The sequence below is a fragment of the Aotus nancymaae genome, unplaced genomic scaffold, assembly GCF_030222135.1.
Source record: "Aotus nancymaae isolate 86718 unplaced genomic scaffold, 86718_ANA_hifiasm-v0.15.2.pri h1tg000064l_0, whole genome shotgun sequence".
Taxonomy (NCBI): domain Eukaryota; kingdom Metazoa; phylum Chordata; class Mammalia; order Primates; family Aotidae; genus Aotus; species Aotus nancymaae.
The window spans coordinates 4,470,374-4,488,779 of record NW_026988478.1 but is presented as its reverse complement, the minus strand read 5'-3'; the positions used below and the strand labels follow the sequence as shown (position 1 = coordinate 4,488,779).

Here is an 18,406-nt window from a genome sequence, read left to right as displayed (position 1 = left end):
GCCATTGCCTGGCACAATCTACGTATCTTAAGGCTACACACTTCATTCTTCACTGCCCAATAAACATTAGCCAACTTAATGCTCTCTATAGTGAGCACCCCAAGAAGCAGCAGATTAGACATGGACTAAACCAAAATTAAGGTTCGAAGTTTGGAAAAAGAACTTTTGGGAGGCCAGGATGGGTGGATTGCTTGAGGCCAGGAATTCAAGACCAGCCTGGGCAACATGACAAAACCCTGTTTCTATAAAAAATACAAAACATTAACTAGGTGTGGTTGCGCATGCCTGTAGTCCCAGCTATTCATGAAGCTGAGGTGGTAGGAATGCTTGAACCCAGGAGGCAGAGGTTGCAGTGAGCAGAGATTGTGCCACCACATGCTAGCCTGGGTGACAGAGCAAGACCCTGTCTAAAAAAAAAAAAAAAAAGAAAAGAAAAAAAAAAGAACTAAGACCTGATCCTGTAAACATCCATAACACAGACTACAGTGTGCTGTAAACATACATTGTCCACTAAGCCAAGGTGGCTCGGAGGGACAATATGCCTGGAAATAGGGGTAAAGAGGAAGTTCAGAAGAACACAGAGAGTAGAGAGGCATTATCAAAAGTGGTCCAGTGTGGCACAGCATTAGGTATAGGAGAGAAGATTGGAAAAGCCTCATATGCCAAATTAAGGAGTCAACATTGTCTTTTCAATACACAAAAATTAACCTCATTTTTATTTACTGTAACAGTAGTACCATATATATGGATGCCAGATCCTGGCTACATCTAAAGGCAAGTAAATAATAAAGAAAGTCTTAGAAGGAGACCGCCAGCAACTACATGAAAGATAAGTGGCAGAAGGATTAGTGAGAAAGTACCACTGTAGTCTAAGGACAGGTGCAGACTTCAGAGTCTCGGAGAAAGGTATTCCTTAGGAGAGGAAGGAAATCTTACCATTTCAAGGAGCCTGAAAAAAATCTAATTTAGGAATATGTCTGGCCATCCTGATCCACTCCTAATCTTGTTAGGAAAATACACAACTTCCAAAATCAAGGCAAATGATTTCCGACATGCCTCTCTCCCCTTCTCTCACGTACATCAAGCCAGAGCTCTAGTTAAGATGACTTTATAATTAGAATAAAAGTGAATGAGGTATTCAATGTATACTCCAAACTGTATGATCTTATAACTACCAATGTTTGCCTTAACCAGCTTAGAAGGAAAAAAAAAAATCAAAACCAGGACTGTCAGATGGGGAACAGATCTACTACTCTCCTTTGTGTACAACAGGAATAAAAGTAATACTATCTCATAAGGCTTTTTGTGAATTAATGCACACAAAGTTACTTAGCATAGGTCCTGGCATATAATTATGTGCTGAACCAATGAATACTATCAGAAGTACCATTACTGTTATAGCAGGTCAGAGGCCACCACAGGGATCCCTGAGGAAAGATCTACTGGCTCACTAAGTGAACCGAAGACCTACGGCAACTATTTCTCTAAGACTCCAGAACTTCTATTCCTGGTACCCCATAACTCTTCCTAATCATTTGGACTTAAAATGCTTAATTAAAAGACAACAGATATGATTCAAATAGACCTACCTAAGAGCTGAATCCACTACAGGTTCAGTATTCCTTATCTGAAATGCTTGGGTCCAAGAAGTGTTTCAGATTTGGATTTTTTGGATTCTGGAATATTTGCATATACATAACAAGCTATCTTGGGAATAGTGCCCAAGTCTAAACATAGAATTCATTTTTCATACACACTTTATACATATAGGCAGAAGGTAATTTTATACAGTTGTTTTTTTGTTTTTTGTTTTTTTCTGAGACGGAATGCCCAGGCTGGAGTGCAGCAGCGCAATCTTGGCTCACTGCAACCTCCACCTCCCTAGTTCAAGTGATTCCTCTGCCTCAGCCTCCTGAGTAGCTGGGATTACAAGCTCGCACCACCATGCCCAGCTAATTTTTTTTTGTATTTTTAGTAGAGATAGGGTTTCACCATGTTGGCCAGGCTGCTCTCTAACTCCTGACCTCAGGCAATCCGCCTGCCTCAGTCTCCCAAAGTGCTGGGATTACAGGAATGAGCCACCGCACCTGGCCAATTTTATATAATATTTTTAGTAATTCTGTACATGAAATTAAATTTTGACTGTTTTAACTGTCACCCATCAAGAATTCAGGTGTGCAGTTTCTACTTGTAACAACATGGTGGTGCTCCAAACGTTTCAGATTTTGGGGCATTTCAGATTAGGGCTGCTTGGGGGGGTGGGGGTGTGTGTGTGCGCATGCACACATGTGCATGCATGTGTGGTGTGTGAATACATTCTTTAAGAGATGGGGTCTTGCTCTGCCCCCCACCCCCCAGCACAGTGGTACAATCATGGCTCACTGCAGCTTTGAACTCCTGGGCTCAAACAATCCTTCTGCCTCAGTCTCCCAAGTAGCTGACAGACATGTGCCACCATCACCATGCCCAGCTAATATTTTTTTTTTACTTTTTTTTTCCCCCTCAGAGAAGAGGTCTTGCTATGTTGCCCAAGCTGGTCTTGAATTTCTGGGCTCAAGTGCTACTCCTGCCTCAGCCTTTCAAAGTGCTGGGATTACAGGCATAAGCCACCAAGCCTGGCCAATACTGATCCTTTTAAACTGTCTAGGTTAAATGAATTCATAGTTGCTCATTTTCAAAACAGACACCAACTATCCACCCCATACTCACAGACCCATTTATTTTGTGTAGTCTATCTGAACTTTCATCAATGTATAGATCAGCATTCAGACCACTGTTTTGCCATGAGAAAAAATGTTCTCTTGGTTATTCTACTATTGCCTGACAATTCCTACTCTTATTTTTGGCATATTTTGCCATAAAGTGAGATCATTTGTAGTTTTTGACCGTTGGTTGGTCTTTCACTGTCAAGGGGAAAGAAGGCTTTACGATAAATCAGAGACTTAACAGAACCCAAACTTTAACACTACCAAAAATCAGGAGTCAACAGGAAGAATTACTTGGCAATGCTGGAAAAGAAAAACAATTAATTTTAAAATTTTAATTTAAAAACAATTGTTTAATGTGATGATATAAAGACAAATGGCCTCAAGATAAAACTAGTTCTAGCTATCTACCTATTGTTACAAAGAATGGGTTTTGAGAAACTCGCCTAATACAAGTTATTTTGAGACACAGTTTCAATCTTGTCACCCATGTTGGAATGCAATGGCTCCATCTTGGCTCACTGCAACCTCTGCCTCCCGGGTTCAAGCAATTCTCCTGCCTCAGCCTTCGGAGTAGCTGGGATCACAGAGCTGATACTCTTATCATGAAACTGTTTTCCTATAGCCATGATCCTCAACTAGGACAACAAAGGTGATGGAGATAGTCTGAAGAAAAGCATTCCCGTACTACATAAAGGAAAATCCTTCCCCTCCTCCTCCTCAAAACTGGGAATCATTGTTTTGAAAAGCAGAAAGAATTTAGGCTTTGGAATAAAACACCAGGTCTACCACTTAGGTATCACTCTGAGCCTTGGTTGCCTAAAGGTATAAAAAAAAAAGGGGGGCGGGTAGCACCTACTTTGCAGACTTTGTAGTAGTCAGAAATACATAAAGTACATGGATATGCTCAAAAAATAACTTATTAGTGACAGATGTCCAATTACACACAGGTTATTAAACTATATCACTGTTACTCAGAGGCATGTTTTCAACTTATTCATCCTAGCCAAGTTCCACAAGAACCTTTTTTACTCATTTTAGCACATAACTGTGTTTTTATTTTTTTCCCATCTGTGGTTCAGAAGTTATCACTCATAACTTTTTCTTTAAAAATATGAACCCATGCTACGTAGATATGCTTGCTAGACAAAAACCCCAAAATTTATACTTAATTTGTATAGAAGAAATGTACAATTGTCTAATTTGGAAACCTTGGCCTTGCCTTTAAATATCCTACTCCCAAGACCCAGTATTGTGATGGGATGGCCATTCTGGCAGCTTAAAATCCTGATTTGGGGATACTCACTTGTCGTAAATGAACGCCAACTACCATCTCTGGGTTGATTTTTATTCACTTTGCCTTTAATCAACAACATAATACCAACCCTGAAGACTCCTTCAAGACTATTACTATTAACTATGTACAACTGATTCATTAAAAGCCAGTTGAGAAATTTAGACTGTTTGAAGGGCCTAAGGTTTATGCACTGCTCCAGAGAGAGTTCTAAAACTGGGGTCCCATGGATTGGAATGTAGTGATCCTCCTGACAAAAAGTGTTCACACTGAAAACTTTTCTAAAATATTTTTTCTTCATTTAATCAGACGTTTTTAAAAACATATCGGTCTTGAACATTTAGACTGTTTTTTAATTAAGCCAGTGGAGGAGAAAGTAATATACTTAGATGCTCCAAAGAACTGGTTCTGCTGAGATGTACTCTGGCAAATTGCCTTTTTTTTTTTTCTATTTTTATTTTTGAAACAGAGTCTTGCTCTGCTGCCCAGGCTGAAGGGCAGTGGTGTAATTTTGGCTTACCGCAACCTCTGCTTCCCAGGTCCAAGCAATTCTCATGCCTCAGCCTCCTGAGTAGCTGGGACTACAGGCACGTGCCACCACACCCACCTAATATTTTATATTTTTAGTAGAGATAGGGTTATGTCATGTTGGCCAGGCTGGTCTCAAACTCCTGACCTCAGGTGATCTGTCCTGCCTAGGCCTCCCAAAGTGCTGGGATTACTGGCATGAGCCACCACCCCCAGCCTGCCTTTAGTTTTACATTAATAAAGCTAAATAAAATTTCTATAGCATGGATACTCAATATTTTGGGCATACTCTTTATTACAATTTTGAAGAGCCTTATATGAGCAACCATTTAGAGAAATGTCACTCAGACCACAGATTAGGAAATGCTACAGCTTCCCATGAAGAATAAGTTTTCCTTATGGAAGAGTACTGTCTTCTAGCCAAATTTCTCTATTCACTTTAGTCACCAGCTCACTCAAAGCCAAGATTTTGGCTCTACTTTAATGACTCTATAGTTTGCTGACAGATGCTTCTCTGTGTTTAACTTTCTCCTTGGTGTGACCTCAAGTCTTCTATGCAACAATGTCAGGAATAAAAATTTATCAGATTGGTCCATATGAAATTGTCAATATTTTACCTTTTTCAACCAATAAAATGGTAATTTAACATAATTCAACCTAATATTATTTCATAAATGCTGACAACCCACTAGGTTAGATGTTGAGATTACAGACATATATAAAACAATCCTTGCCTTCAGGAGAATGAGGCAAGAAAAAGAAACATAAGACAAGCACAAAATACTACAGAAGAGAAGAATAAATCGAGGTGTCTAAAATGGTTTCACAATTCAGACATTTTGGCTAGAGAATAACGAAAATGCAGAATTTCAATAAGCAGGCATGAGAAAGAACATAAACACCCAGAGAATAAGCAGAGAGGATACAGAACACAGTAAATTCAAGAAAAGGAAGTAGTCCAACAGGGCTGGACAGGAAAGTTCACCAGGATCCAATGAGATAAAGGTACAGGTCCTGCTGGGCGCGGTGGCTCACGCCTGTAATTCCAGCACTTTTGGAGGCCGAGGAGGGTGGATCACGAGGTCAAGAGATCGAGACCATCCTGGTCAACATGGTGAAACCCCGTCTCTACTAAAAATACAAAAAATTAGCTGGGCATGGTGGCGCGTGCCTGTAATCCCAGCTACTCAGGAGGCTGAGGCAGGAGAATTGCCTGAACCCAGGAGGAGGAGGTTGCAGTGAGCCAAGATCGTGCCATTGCACTCCAGCCTGGGTGACAAGAGCAAAACTCTGTCTCAAAAAAAAAAAAAAAAAAAAAGGTACAGGTCCTAACCTCCTTCCTCTATCAGAAAGATAAATCCATCAACAGATACGAGATCTCCTCTACTCTTCCTGCATCACCTGACTTTCCTCTATTCTCCACTGGCTCCTTCAGTTTGTCAGTATGTTCAAGACTCTTTCACCTTAAAAAAACCACCACACCTTCCTTAATCTAAAATATCCTACCAATTCACTGTCATCTTTCTTTTGCTATACTACCAACCTTCTTGAAAATATGTGATCTTTATTTAACCTCCTGTTCATCCTCTCAATCCACAACATCCTGCTAGCACTATAATCTCTCCCCTTCCCCCAAAAGACACTAAACAATTGCTCCCAAATTAATGACTTTAGCTGCCAAACCCAACTAATACTTCAAGTCTATCTTACTCTGCATCTTTCTGAGATCTGACCCTTCAACTATTCTCTACTCAAGTCAGGAATCACTTTCTCCTGGCTCTCCCTTTCTATCTCTGGTTATTCTTCAGTTTTCATAGGGTACATCTACTGTCCGACATTCTTTTTGCTCTATTAACTCAGTCTGGAAGAGGATATACAATTTCCAGGACAGATTTATGAGAACATTAGATAATATTTCAAACCAAGACAGCTCAAGAGTATCGAAAGCACACGGTCACTTTAATTGTAGCTCTCATCACTTACCAGTCACACTGCTAACTGTATGGACTGTTAGCTCACCAAATTAATAAACTATAAAAGTCCTTCATAACCTGTATCTCAGCAATGTCCAGCACAGAATCTGCTGCATTTGCAGGCACTCAATAAAGATACCACATGAAAGGTAGCCTCTTATAATACTCCTGTCACAGGTATTTTTACTACCTCAATCACAACCTCCATAAATGGAAGTGACTCGTTTCTTAAGCTTTTAGAACATCAAGAGAAATATTCATTCAATTCTACCTGTTCTCCCTGTCAGAATTCTCAGCCACTAGTCATTTTGGGATTTGGGGTTTTAAGTTTGGACCACAGACCATTCCACATTGACAAAAAACAAAGGCTCCAGAGTTGTCTTAGAGCTGTTCCCTGACCTGGTCTCTATCATCTCTCCATATAATGCTTCTCAGGCTGCCTTGATGCAGAAGAAAGAGGGAGCTTGGAGTCTGGGATTCGGATTTAAGCCCCAGTGCTCTATTAACTGGGGAACTTTGACCAAGATTTTCAGTTTCTCTAAGCACGTCTTTTTCTTTGTAATCTGAGAATGACAGTGTCTTATAAATTCTCCTGAGGAATTTAAGAAACTAAAGGCTCTGGACAGTTGGTCTACATGACCCTACTCTTGCCCTCACCAATTTGACATAGATTCCATTACTATCCTTTTTCTACAGTTACTGACAGGGTATCCTTCTTCCTATTTAAAGAGCGATTTTGGAGTCCATCTTTTCTCATACCCCCAGATCCTCCTGGTCAGTTATCCCTGCCACACTTCTCACACCTTTGTAAACATGATCAGCTCTCTCCCACGTTTAGAACTTTCCTTAACCCTGCGCTTCCCTCTAGTAGCCAGCCTGTCTTTCCCTAGCATCCGCATCAGCCTTCCATACACAGTACCCCATCTCTACTGCCTCTACTCATCTCTTTAATCCTTGAAGGCAAGCATCAAATGCTTCTCTCCCTTTCCACACATGCTATTCTGAAACACTTTTTTTCAAACCAAGTTCACTGTGCCTTATCAAATCCTATGGGCATACTCTAAGCCTTTTACGAGGTCTTCATTCCTGTTTGGATGTTCCTACAGGATCTTTGAAAAGTACAAATTTAATCACCTACTCCAGAGGGCAGTGGTCCACAAACATTTTGGTCTCAGGACTCCTTTATACTCTTAAAATTACTGAGGTAATTTTAAGCACTTTGAATTACTCAAGAGCTTTTTGTGTAAGTAGAACATATCAATATTCACCCATTAGAAATAAAAGGGGCAGATGGATTAATCATTTTAAAAAAACCTATCACATATTAATACAATTCCCCAAGATTAAAAAATTTAAGGAGTGGCAATGACATTTTTGCAAATCTCTTTAGTATCTGGTTTAATATAAGACGGTAGGATTTTCTGGTCTGTTTCTGTATTTCATTTCTCGCCATGTGTTGTTTTGGTTGAAGTATATGAAGAAAATCCAGCCTCACACAGATATGTAGTTGGAAAAAAGGAATATTTTAATATCATTTTCAGACAACCGTGGTTATTCTTTAGTACTACACCAAAATTCTCAACAAATGGTAACTTCTTAAAGATTAGTAACAACATGAAATCTGGAACCATATGTACTCTTCATATGTTGTTACATTAAAACACATAGGTCAAGCTTGTATTTTGGATGGATCTTTTACTCATATCTGTTTTTCTATCATATGTTAGTCATTTGACAAATACTGGCTCACTGAGTTATGCAAATATAACAAATGTTGACACACTAGTTAATAGTACCAGCAATCTCATCAGGAGTCTTTAAGTATTGGGGCAACTGTTAAGCTCACGTGGTGGCAGATAAAGGTCTTCCAAATTTTATCATTGACAAATATAGCGAGTTATTTCTCATTAAGTGACTGGCTTACTTTGTTCATTTTCAAGAAAATGTCTGCCCAATACCCAAAGTTGAATAACCATAGTTTGTCAGTTGTTCTTCTAGTAAAGAAAAAAGGTTCTCTGAGGAAAAAAAGAGGCTTATTCTTGAAACTCAGTCATATAAACACTTTCCTTGAGATAATCATCGTACTTGGATATAAAGCAAAAGTACTTTATGCTGACTTCTCATTTGTCACACAGAATATTAAAGGCATATATTCAAGGACCAAGATTTAATGAAATTAATTTTACTGCTTCCTCAAGGACATTCATAAGTGACACTGGCTTTTTTTTTTTTTGAGTCAGAGTTTCATTTTGTCACCCAAGCTGGAGTGTACAAGTGGCACGATCTTGACTCTGCAACCTCTGCCTCCCGGGTTCAAGAGATTCTCCTGCCTCAGCTTCCCAAGTAGCTGGGATTAAAGGTGCCCACCAACACACTTGGCTTATTTTTCCTATTTTTAGTAGAGACAAGGTTTCGCCATGTTGGGCAGGCTGGTCTAGAACTCATGACCTCAGGTGATCCGCCAGCCCCGGCCTCCCAAAGTACTGGGATTACAGATGTGAGCCACAGGGCCTGGCCTTGACACTGGCTTTTCTAGGAATGTGTAGCATGAAGAATACAATGACTGCTACTACAGTTTAATGGCATTACCCTGATTCCTGGTAAGTGCCAGCCAGTTTTACCCACTTCCACTGCTTTTGCACTATTAGTGCAAATGTCAACACAGTGGGGTGGGGGAGGAGAAATCAACTCATGTACTAGAATTACAGAAATACTTCTGACTTTGTGGGCCTCTTAAAGGGTTTTTGTGATCACTAGGCATGCAGAGACCTAGCTTGGAAAAGTGCTGTCACAGAGTAAAGGCCAAGTTCCTTATCAATAGCACATAAAACCCTTCATGGTCTCGCTTCATCTCAGTGGCCAAGTTAGAGCCCTCCTAGTCTAATCCTACTTTACTCTATTGTGTGTTCTCTCTCAATTAAAGGACACTAGTTACAAACGTGTATCTTGATCGAGTTTCACTTACCTGTATATACAGGAGCAACCACCACACACAGGAAGATACAGAACATTTCCAACACTCTGTTAGGTTCCCCTGTGCCCTTTCCCACTATCCCCCAAAGAGTTTACTATTCAGGCTCCTTTTGTTACCAATTAGTTTTGCCTATTTTTGAACCTCTTACAAATGCAATTATGTAGATATTCTTTTGGGTCTGGCTTTTTCCCCCCCATTTAACTTAGTATCTGAGATGTCTACACACTGAAGTATAGAACAATAGTTTTATTACTGTGCAGTAGCACATCATATTAATAGATGTGGACAGATCACAATGTATTTATCCATATTTCTGCTCAAGGGTGTACAGAAAAGATTTAAAGTAACAGGTCTAACTGGTGCCATCTGGGAACCTAAATTTTGAGTTCCCACCATTCCCTAAACTGAGTGACTTACTATACCCAAAATGAACAAACAATAGGGTTTATGCTAAACATCAGCTTTCCTCCTGGTCTGGAATTTTGGTACATTTCAGGCAGAGGCTACCTATTTAACCAGCCCTCAAACAAACATACACAATCTCTCTCTCTCTCTCTCTCTCTCACACACACACACACACACACACACACACGCTATTCTGGCTGGTGACATTTTACATATGTTGTCAGTTGTGGGGGCATTAAACTATATCCCGTGTAACTTCCCTAGGAGAAGAACACTGGAAGCTTGTACCAGACTTTGCCCCATCTGCTTTTTCCCTTTGATGGTTTTTCTCTGTATCCTTTAGCTGTAAGCTTAGCTATGAGTACCACTATATGCCGAGTCCTGTGAATCTTCCTAGCAAATCATCTAATTTGGGCACTGTCTTCAGGGACCCCTGACACAACAGCTGTTTGTTGTTTTCTCCTATTTTTAGGGACAGGGTCTGGACATGATGCCCAGACTGAACTTGAACTGATAGGCTCAAGGGATTCTCCCGCCTCTGCCTTCCCAGTAGCTGATACTATACAGGCACCACACCCAGATTGCTGCTTCTTCAGATTTTGAATATTATGGATAAAACTGCTGTGAATATTCTTGTGCATGCCTTTTTATACTCATTTCTCCTGCATATAGGAACACAAGTAGATTGCTAGGTCATAGGCTAGTACCCCTTGCACTTAAAATTCTGGCAATATTGTACTCCTAGTTGCCTAACAACAGCCGTTTCATACCTCCTTGTCCTTGTATATGTTGTTCCTTTTGCCTAGAATGTCCTTCCCATCCCCTACACTACGCCTCTTTGGCTTAATCTTTTGCCTGCCTACTATTGATGTTATTTCTGATGAGAAAAAAGAAGAAATTGGTTCTGTTTTTACATCTGCTGCATTTAACACACCTCAGATAGATATATGCATTCGGTACTCTAATCAGAAGTATAGGTCTTCAGAACAACCAAGGCTAAAGAACTCAATCTAAAACTTGGTCACACAGATAACTGGTGATCCTACAGGAACACGTGGGCCTCCTATATATATATAAGGAGACAGGAACTATCCAACAGGGTTGAACTGTGGAGAATGTGGCATTCAGGGAGAAAAGGAAGCCTGCAAGTACCAAGACAAGTACTAGCCTAGAAATGAAAAAACTTGGGTTCCAGTTCTGTTTCTATCCCCTGCTCACTGTATAAAATTAAGGTAATCACTTTTCATTCTAAATTTAATTCTCTTAGTCTGTGAAAAGAGAACGTCAGATTATAATCCGGCTTTGGTGTCAACTCCGAGTTATATGTAGGAGACGGGTCTCTAACACCTTTTGAGCTTCAAAACAATTCCAAGATTACAGCTTTAAAAACAAAAACAAAAAGCCTGAGGAGAAAGGGCAGACTCAGGGAAACAGATGGTGTCAGAGCCAGAACCCAGGAGCACAAAGCCAGAATGCAGAGAACACAGATGTTAAGTAGTAAGAGATTAAGTGTTCTGTAAAAAGACACAAAAAAACCAACTTGCCCTTCAAAGTAACTGCTCTCTTCCAACAGAGTAGAGCTACTCCCACACTTCAGACTATAGGCAGTGGTGCTAAATGTGTCTGCATGGCACATAAGGCAGCATATTATGTCGGCCAAGAAGAAAGAAACCAGTAACACTATTAGTCAAGTTACTCCCAGAATCAATAGCTACTTGCAACTATGACCCATTTTTAGCATACAAATCAACCTTTAGACGTGCCCTCTGGGGATTCTTCTGTTATCTCAAGGGAACTCATAGCAAATGCCTTAAATAAATCAAAACAAAGAGTGTTAATGCGCTATAATTTAAAAGAACTGTTCCACCATTCAGGAATACAAAAAACAAATAATAATTCAAAGGTTATCCATTCCTAAGTGTTCTCCTGAACTACTGAAAGTAAAGCTCAACCCCATTCAGTTGGGAATCCTCCCAAGTCCACAACAATCAAAAACACTCCTGTTATGTATTAGCATGGCAAAATAATCCATAACATTGGGCTTTAAAATGATACCTAACAAAATTCATAGGAAATTACATCTATAATGTGAATTTGGCACTCTGAAATTTGGATACTAACTTTTTACTGCAAGTCAGATAATTTTCCTACAGAAATATGAAATATGATATACATCATGCATGTTTTAGTTCAATCTTTCTCAACTAGTTTACTATAATTGAGAAATGCACTATTGGGGCAGGTCCTATCTCCAACATAAAAACTTTCAGAAGATGAGACACTCTGATAAGCAAGAACTAAAAAACAGGCTACAACAATGGCAGGAAAAAAACTAAAGGCATTTCCAAAACTGCAATGTGGGAGGCAAAGGAAGCAGAGTTCACAGTGGCTAAAAGGCTTTAAGAGCCTGAATGAGGCCAGGCACCGTGGCTCACGCTTGTAATCCCAGCACTTTGGGAGGTGGGCAGATCACAAGGTCAGGGGTACGAGGCCAGCCTGGACAACACAGTGAAACCCCATCTCTACTAAAAATACAAAAATTAGCTAGGCATGGTGGCAGGCGCCTGTAATCCCAGCCACTCGGAAAGTTCAGGCAGGAGAATCGCTTGAGCCCGGAAGATGGAGGTTGCAGTGAGCCAAGATTGCGCCACAGAGCTTGACTCCATCTCAAAAAACAAACAAACAAACAAGCCTGCATGGGGGCTCACACCTGTAATCCCAACACTCTGGGAGGCTGAGGCAGGAGGATAGATTGAGCCCAGGACCAGCCTGGGCAACATAGTCAAAACCCATCTCAAAAAAATAATTTTTTCTTAATTAGCCAGATATGTCGGTGCATGGCTGTAGTCTCAGCTACTTGGAAGGCCGAGGCTGAAGGATCCGTTGAGCCAGGGAGCTTTAGGCTGCAGTAAGCTGTCATTGCGCCACTGCCCCCAGCAGCTCGTGTGACAAAGTGAGACCTTCTCACAAAAAAATGATAATACAATCTTAAAAGGCTTAAGAAACGGTAAAGGGTGCAATCAGAGCTTCTTGGTCTTAATTCGAACAAAAGAAGCAAAATTCTTTATATAACCACCTCCACCACAACCTTGAAGTCCAAATCCCTTCCTACCCTTAAGCCTTGGGGGCTTTCTGGCAAATTCTCCCCAAAGTCAGTACAGTTTATATACTGCCTCAGAAAAGCAGATTTTCAGAACAGGATAAGATTAGCACAACTTCTCCACAGCAGAGAAAATTATTTGTTATTTGATCCCATGATTCTTTTACTGCCCCCACCACTAGCTACTAAAGACTACGGTCTAAACATTAATACTTAGGTTTGGTGTGCATTTCTATATCAAACTGTAAGCCAGAAGTACAAGCACACTAATTAATTTTCCCTTAAAATAAATGTAACTTTAGAAAATGATTATTTAACTAAGGGACCTGAAACCAATGAATACGAGAATGCTTGCACAGACAACACCTAACATTATAAATGTGAAAATACTAATACCAGCAGAGAGCTGCTTTAGTCACCTCACCCTTTCCAGCACACTCCACGCCCCCAAATCCACAAACACTGAACTCATAGCTGAGTGCTTGGCTGGCAAAGGTTGCTAAGAAGCAGCTAGAAGTAGGTAACATTTTAAAGTTTCCATCTTTCCAAAAACTTTCTAGGACACAGGTAAGAAAGCTATCTAGCTTGTGTTTGAGTTTGCATTCTCACCGAAAAAAATTCTTTGGCAAAAGCTCTGAATATGCTTTCCACTCCTTTAAATCCTTGGGAATGCAGCCTGGCACTGTGGCTCAGGCCAGGCACTGTGGCTCACGCCTGTAATCCCAGCACGCTGGGTAGCTGAAGCAGGCTGATAACAAGGTCAGGAGTTCAAGACCAGCCTAGCCAATATGGTGAAACCCTATCTCTACTAAAAATACAAAAATCAGCTGGGCATGGTGGCGCATGCCTGTAGTCCCAGCTACTCCCGCGGCTGAGGCAGAGCAATCACTTGAACCTGCAAGGTGGAGGTTGCAGTGAGCCAAGATTGCGCTACTGCACTCCAGCCTGGGTGACATAGCGAGACTGTCTCAAAAAAAAAAAAAAAAAAAAAAATCCTTGGGAATGTAATATAGGAAAAAAAAATGTATATACCCCTTTACATGAGCAACTGTGGCTGTGTACAATGCTGGCATTCTAAGTTTTATCCAGAATTGAAACTCCAGCCCCTCATTTCTGGGGCAGGGTCATTTTATGCCCTGGGAGCTTATCTCAGAAGATTTTACTACATGCTGCTTTAAAAAACTTCTTCTTTTTAACCCTTTATTAATATTTCCTGGAAATCTAAGAGGCAGCATTATGGAAATTTTAGCTAAGACAGACAAGGTGATAGATTTAGTAAGCACCATTTTACTCTACAGTTCCTAAAACAAGTATATAACTTCAAATTTGCCTTGCCTCAGACAGAAAAAGTTACTGAAATTTTAACTGTCCTGAAAAAAGGAGTCTTTGTGTAGAGGGTTGGGAGGGTTACCCCCACAGTGGGAGGAGCCTGCCTTCTCCAGAGCTCCAGCTCTCAGGATCAGCTAACTACCCTGACATACATTGTGGAATGATAGACGCAGCACATTCCTCCCGACATCAGCACTGCTGTACTAACACTCAGAAGACCCACACTGACTTCTACAGCAACTGGAATTCCTGCCAATGCAGTTAAAGTTCACTCTGCCTATAACTGTGACCAGCTCCCAGACCACTACCTTTTTTTCTACAGTGTACGTCACCAATAAGCCCTTGTTCCTCTGACGTAACAGAACACACATAACATAATAGGCTGGGCTATGGCACCAAAAAGACCTAGGTTGACACCCAATTCCATCACTTAACAGCCTTGTGACTTGATTTCTAAGCCTGTTTCCTTTTCTGCAAAATAGCAGGAAAATCCAACAGGGATATTTTAAGACAGACTCCAAACTAGCCTTCAGGTTGAATCCAACATTAAAGGCATGTTACATTTGGTCCATAGTGTTCAAAATTTTTTAAATGCTACATTTAAAAGTCAGGAGATTCATCAAAATAGAGATAGCCAACAATCGGCTAGTGGCTGCTCCTTTCAGAGAAACTCTCTAGCTCAGTAGCCATTACCTCTCCTTCCTTCTCCTTTGCTCATTTGTGTTACCTCAGGCCCCTGTAGGGTTTGAGTTTGCAACCCATTTTAAAGATTAAGAACAAAACTAATGGTTGTGCTAGGTGAAAATGCTTATTAAGGCAGCTATTATCATTAGCTCACTAGTTAAGTTTGGTGCTGAGCCTGGAGTTACTACTTTATCATGCTCCTCCACTTTTCCCTTCACAGGCACTGGTTTGTGCACTACAGTGAAAGAAAAGCCCATGGAACCATTCCTCTACCAAATGCCTATGGCCTCGCCCAAACTGCAAACGTTCCCACCATCATTCACCACAGGCATCAGCTCTCCAACCTCCAACGTGCTGCACAGGCTGGCACAACCTCCCTCCCACTCGCGGGAGCCGAGGCCAGGGAGTTGTTTATAAGATGAGCCGTTCGGAGGGGGTAAGCCAAGTATTTTTATATTACAAAGGTTGACTTACACACAGAGTAGTCAACTTCCAAATCCTATTTCTATAAACTGAGCAGGCACTACCAGGCCACCCAAAGTTCAAATCGCCGTGACAAAAATTTAAAAAGCCAAACTCTACAGCAACGTGCTCTGGGAATATAGCTCAGCTCCAAGCCAGTTCAATGGGGACAAGTAAAAGACCAGTGCCGAGTTCCAAAACCACGGTCCCCAGGGTTTTCCTACAGTCCCCCTGAGTTCCACAAGCTTTTCTAACGATGCAAAAAACCAATCAGGAAAACCTTCACCAACTTGAGGTTTCCAAGGTTAGGTTCTGTTTGAATTTTTTATTTTTTAACCCACGTGTGTCCCTAGATTCAAAGGGAACACGAGCCTCAGGGTGCAAACTGTCCTCAGCAGACACTCTTCCCGCTGGCAAGGGACAGCCCCGGCACCTGAGGGGCAGCCAAGAGGCGGGCGGTGCACCTGTGCCTTCCAGAATAGGAACCCCACGCGCTTGCCCCTCGTCGCCATCAACCACGCAGCCCAGTAGTTGACTCAGGTGCCAGGAGACGGTGCGGGGAGGCAGGGCGGTAGCCAGGGAGACCAAGGGAAGCGGTTGCCAGAGAAATAGGGCGTCAGTCAGGGCCGGGCTGCAGGCGCGGGCGGGGGAGGAGGGGCGCGGCCTCTTCCCGGGCGGGCCTGGCGGGAGGCACCCCGGCTTCTAAGGGCGGATTCCGCTCCCGACTCTTCCCCACGGGAGGAACCGTCGCCGACAGAACGGTGCAAGAGGCCAGGCCTGCAGGGAGCAAAGTGCCACCGAGAAATCGAGCGCGCGCCCACGAAGGCGCCCGAAAGCCCAGGGGCCCGCCTGGCTTTTCTCGGTCGGGTCCCGGGGCCAGCGCGGGGCCGCTGACGGGGCCTTCTGGCTTCCCGGGGCCCCCTAGGAACGAGGCAGCAAAGCCTCGGTCGACTTGACCGCAGAGAAACCCACGAGAGAAGAAAAAGCCCCGGGGAATGACGCCGGCTGGGACACCCCGAGGTGAGAGCCCCTTTGTGGGTGAGTCCCCCCAACTCCCGGGTGACTCCTGGGCACAGGCCCGCCCAACCAGTTCGTCAAGGGAAGCGGCCCGTCCAGCGCCCCGGCCGCCGCTCCACAAACCTGAGGCCGGACCCGAGTCTGGAGACCTGGCCTCGTCCGGCACTGAGAAGAGTGACCAGAACGCCGAGGCCACACGCACCCGCTCGCCAGGCCGCAGGGTCTGGACTGCACAGTCCAGCGCGGGCTCGGGCCGCTCCCTGCCTACCCCTCTCCCACCCACGCCCCCGGGACCCACCTCAAAGCTGACAGCCCCGCAGGTCTCCCGGGCGCGGAGCCCCGCCAGTCTTCTGCCCTCGCGCCACACTACTTGGCCAGCCTCGCCCCAAGACTCCGGCTCCAAGAGAAGGTGTGAAGCCACGTGACCTGCCCGGGTTCGGGAAGCCGCACGAGGGGCTTGATCCCTCCGCCTTAAAGGGGCCGAGGCCGCCGCCGTCGTGGGGCTCTCCACACAGCGCGGGGTCTACGCCGTCAGCAGCCCCGCCCCGCCCGGCTTCCCCCTCGCCCTGCGGCGAGTGCGAAAGAGACCCACGCTCTGCGGCGAGTGCGAAAGAGACCCACGGCGGGACGTAAGCTTCCAGCGCCAGCGGCTTCGGGTGCGACGGCAGGGTGAGACAGAAGTGTTCTGGGCCCCAGGGCTCCTTTCTGTCCGGTCAACTCCCGTCTGGACATACGCTCGAGGCCGCCCGGAGGCCGCAGTGCGGCTCGGAGGCCCCACCGGCCACCCCCGCAAGGCTGCGGCGCCTTTAAGCCCAAAGGCCCTGAGTCACGAGGAGGCTCCCTGCCCCCCTCGCCCTCCACCCCTCCACGAGGCCCCACGCCCGCCGGCACGTGACCGCGCCCCGCCCGGGACTCGCGCACGGGGCGGGGGATGGGGTACCGTGGCGCCGGACCCGGCTGCGCGCGGACCGTTAGCTACTGCGGCCGGGACGCGGCCCCGCCCAGGCGAGCGGCGGGCGGCTCTTACCAGCGGGAACGCCATGGGGCCGGTGTGGCCCTGCGGGGCTGACGGGCGGGCTGGCCGGCCAGCCGGCCGGCGGGCGAGACACGCGCACGCACGTGGGCACTGATTTTGCAGCGGGCCGCACGCAGCCCCGCACCCCGGCAGCTTATGAAGCTCCACCAAGCAGCTCCTCGGAGCCGCCCCCCGGCCGGATGCGGAGCACCTGTGTCGGCCCCGCCCGGGCCCTCGCCTCCGCCCCCGCGCGCCCCGCCCCTCCCAGCAGGCCCGGCCGAGGAGGGCTTTGCCGCCCACCCGCACGCCGGCGGGGACCGCTGCTGCTGCTGGCCACAGCCGCCCCCTGGGGGATCTCGAGCGCGCCACTCACCTAAGTGACCCTGGCCGAGTCGTTGTCTGTCCTCAACCTCAGATTACCCCTTACGAAAGAGGGCACGATTTACAAGCCCCTGCGAGCGGCGGGATCGCTTTGTCAGTACAGCCGCGTATCCGCGCTCCTCCTCTTTCAGTGATCTCTCCAGGGCGACAGCCAGCCCTGCGGCCTCGGTCCAAACCATAGCACCCGGGCTTCGGGAGGCGCACTTACTTTAGACTCACCGCTCCGTGCGCTGTAGAGGGGGCCGCGGGAGTCAGGACATTCCAGAAAGTTCCAAAGACATCACTGGCCCTCTTTGGACCGGAGTTCCCCGGGGAAACCGCTTCAGACGCTCCCGACAGACCGAAATAGAAAGTTTCACAGAAATAGGACAAGGGACAGGGCGAGGGCTCCAGGGCAGGCGCGGACCGGAAGCCCCAGGCAAGCGCAGAGGCGGAGATGGCATTCCAGGCGGGAGACCAAGCAAAGGCAGAGAAAGGACTGCACAGAGGGCTCACTCAGACGGGGGCTGAGGATGATGCGAACTGATACCGCCGGAGGG

General features: G+C 44.9%; 1 protein-coding gene across 8 annotated transcripts in view; it reads right to left on the bottom strand.

Annotated features, from left to right (window-relative positions):
* CPEB1 (cytoplasmic polyadenylation element binding protein 1) overlaps window positions 1-18,406 on the bottom strand; it is a 106,996-nt gene extending 88,590 nt beyond the window's left edge. For 3 of the 8 annotated variants that reach the window (XM_021677494.2, XM_064366186.1, XM_064366189.1), the window contains exon 1: window positions 16,770-16,987. The gene's annotated coding sequence lies outside the window, so the exon portion shown is untranslated. Of the gene's footprint in view, window positions 1-16,594; window positions 16,614-16,769; window positions 16,988-17,859; window positions 18,020-18,075 lie in introns of those variants that run through there. The other 5 variants (XM_064366185.1, XM_064366179.1, XM_064366181.1 and 2 more) reach the window with 5 other exon arrangements.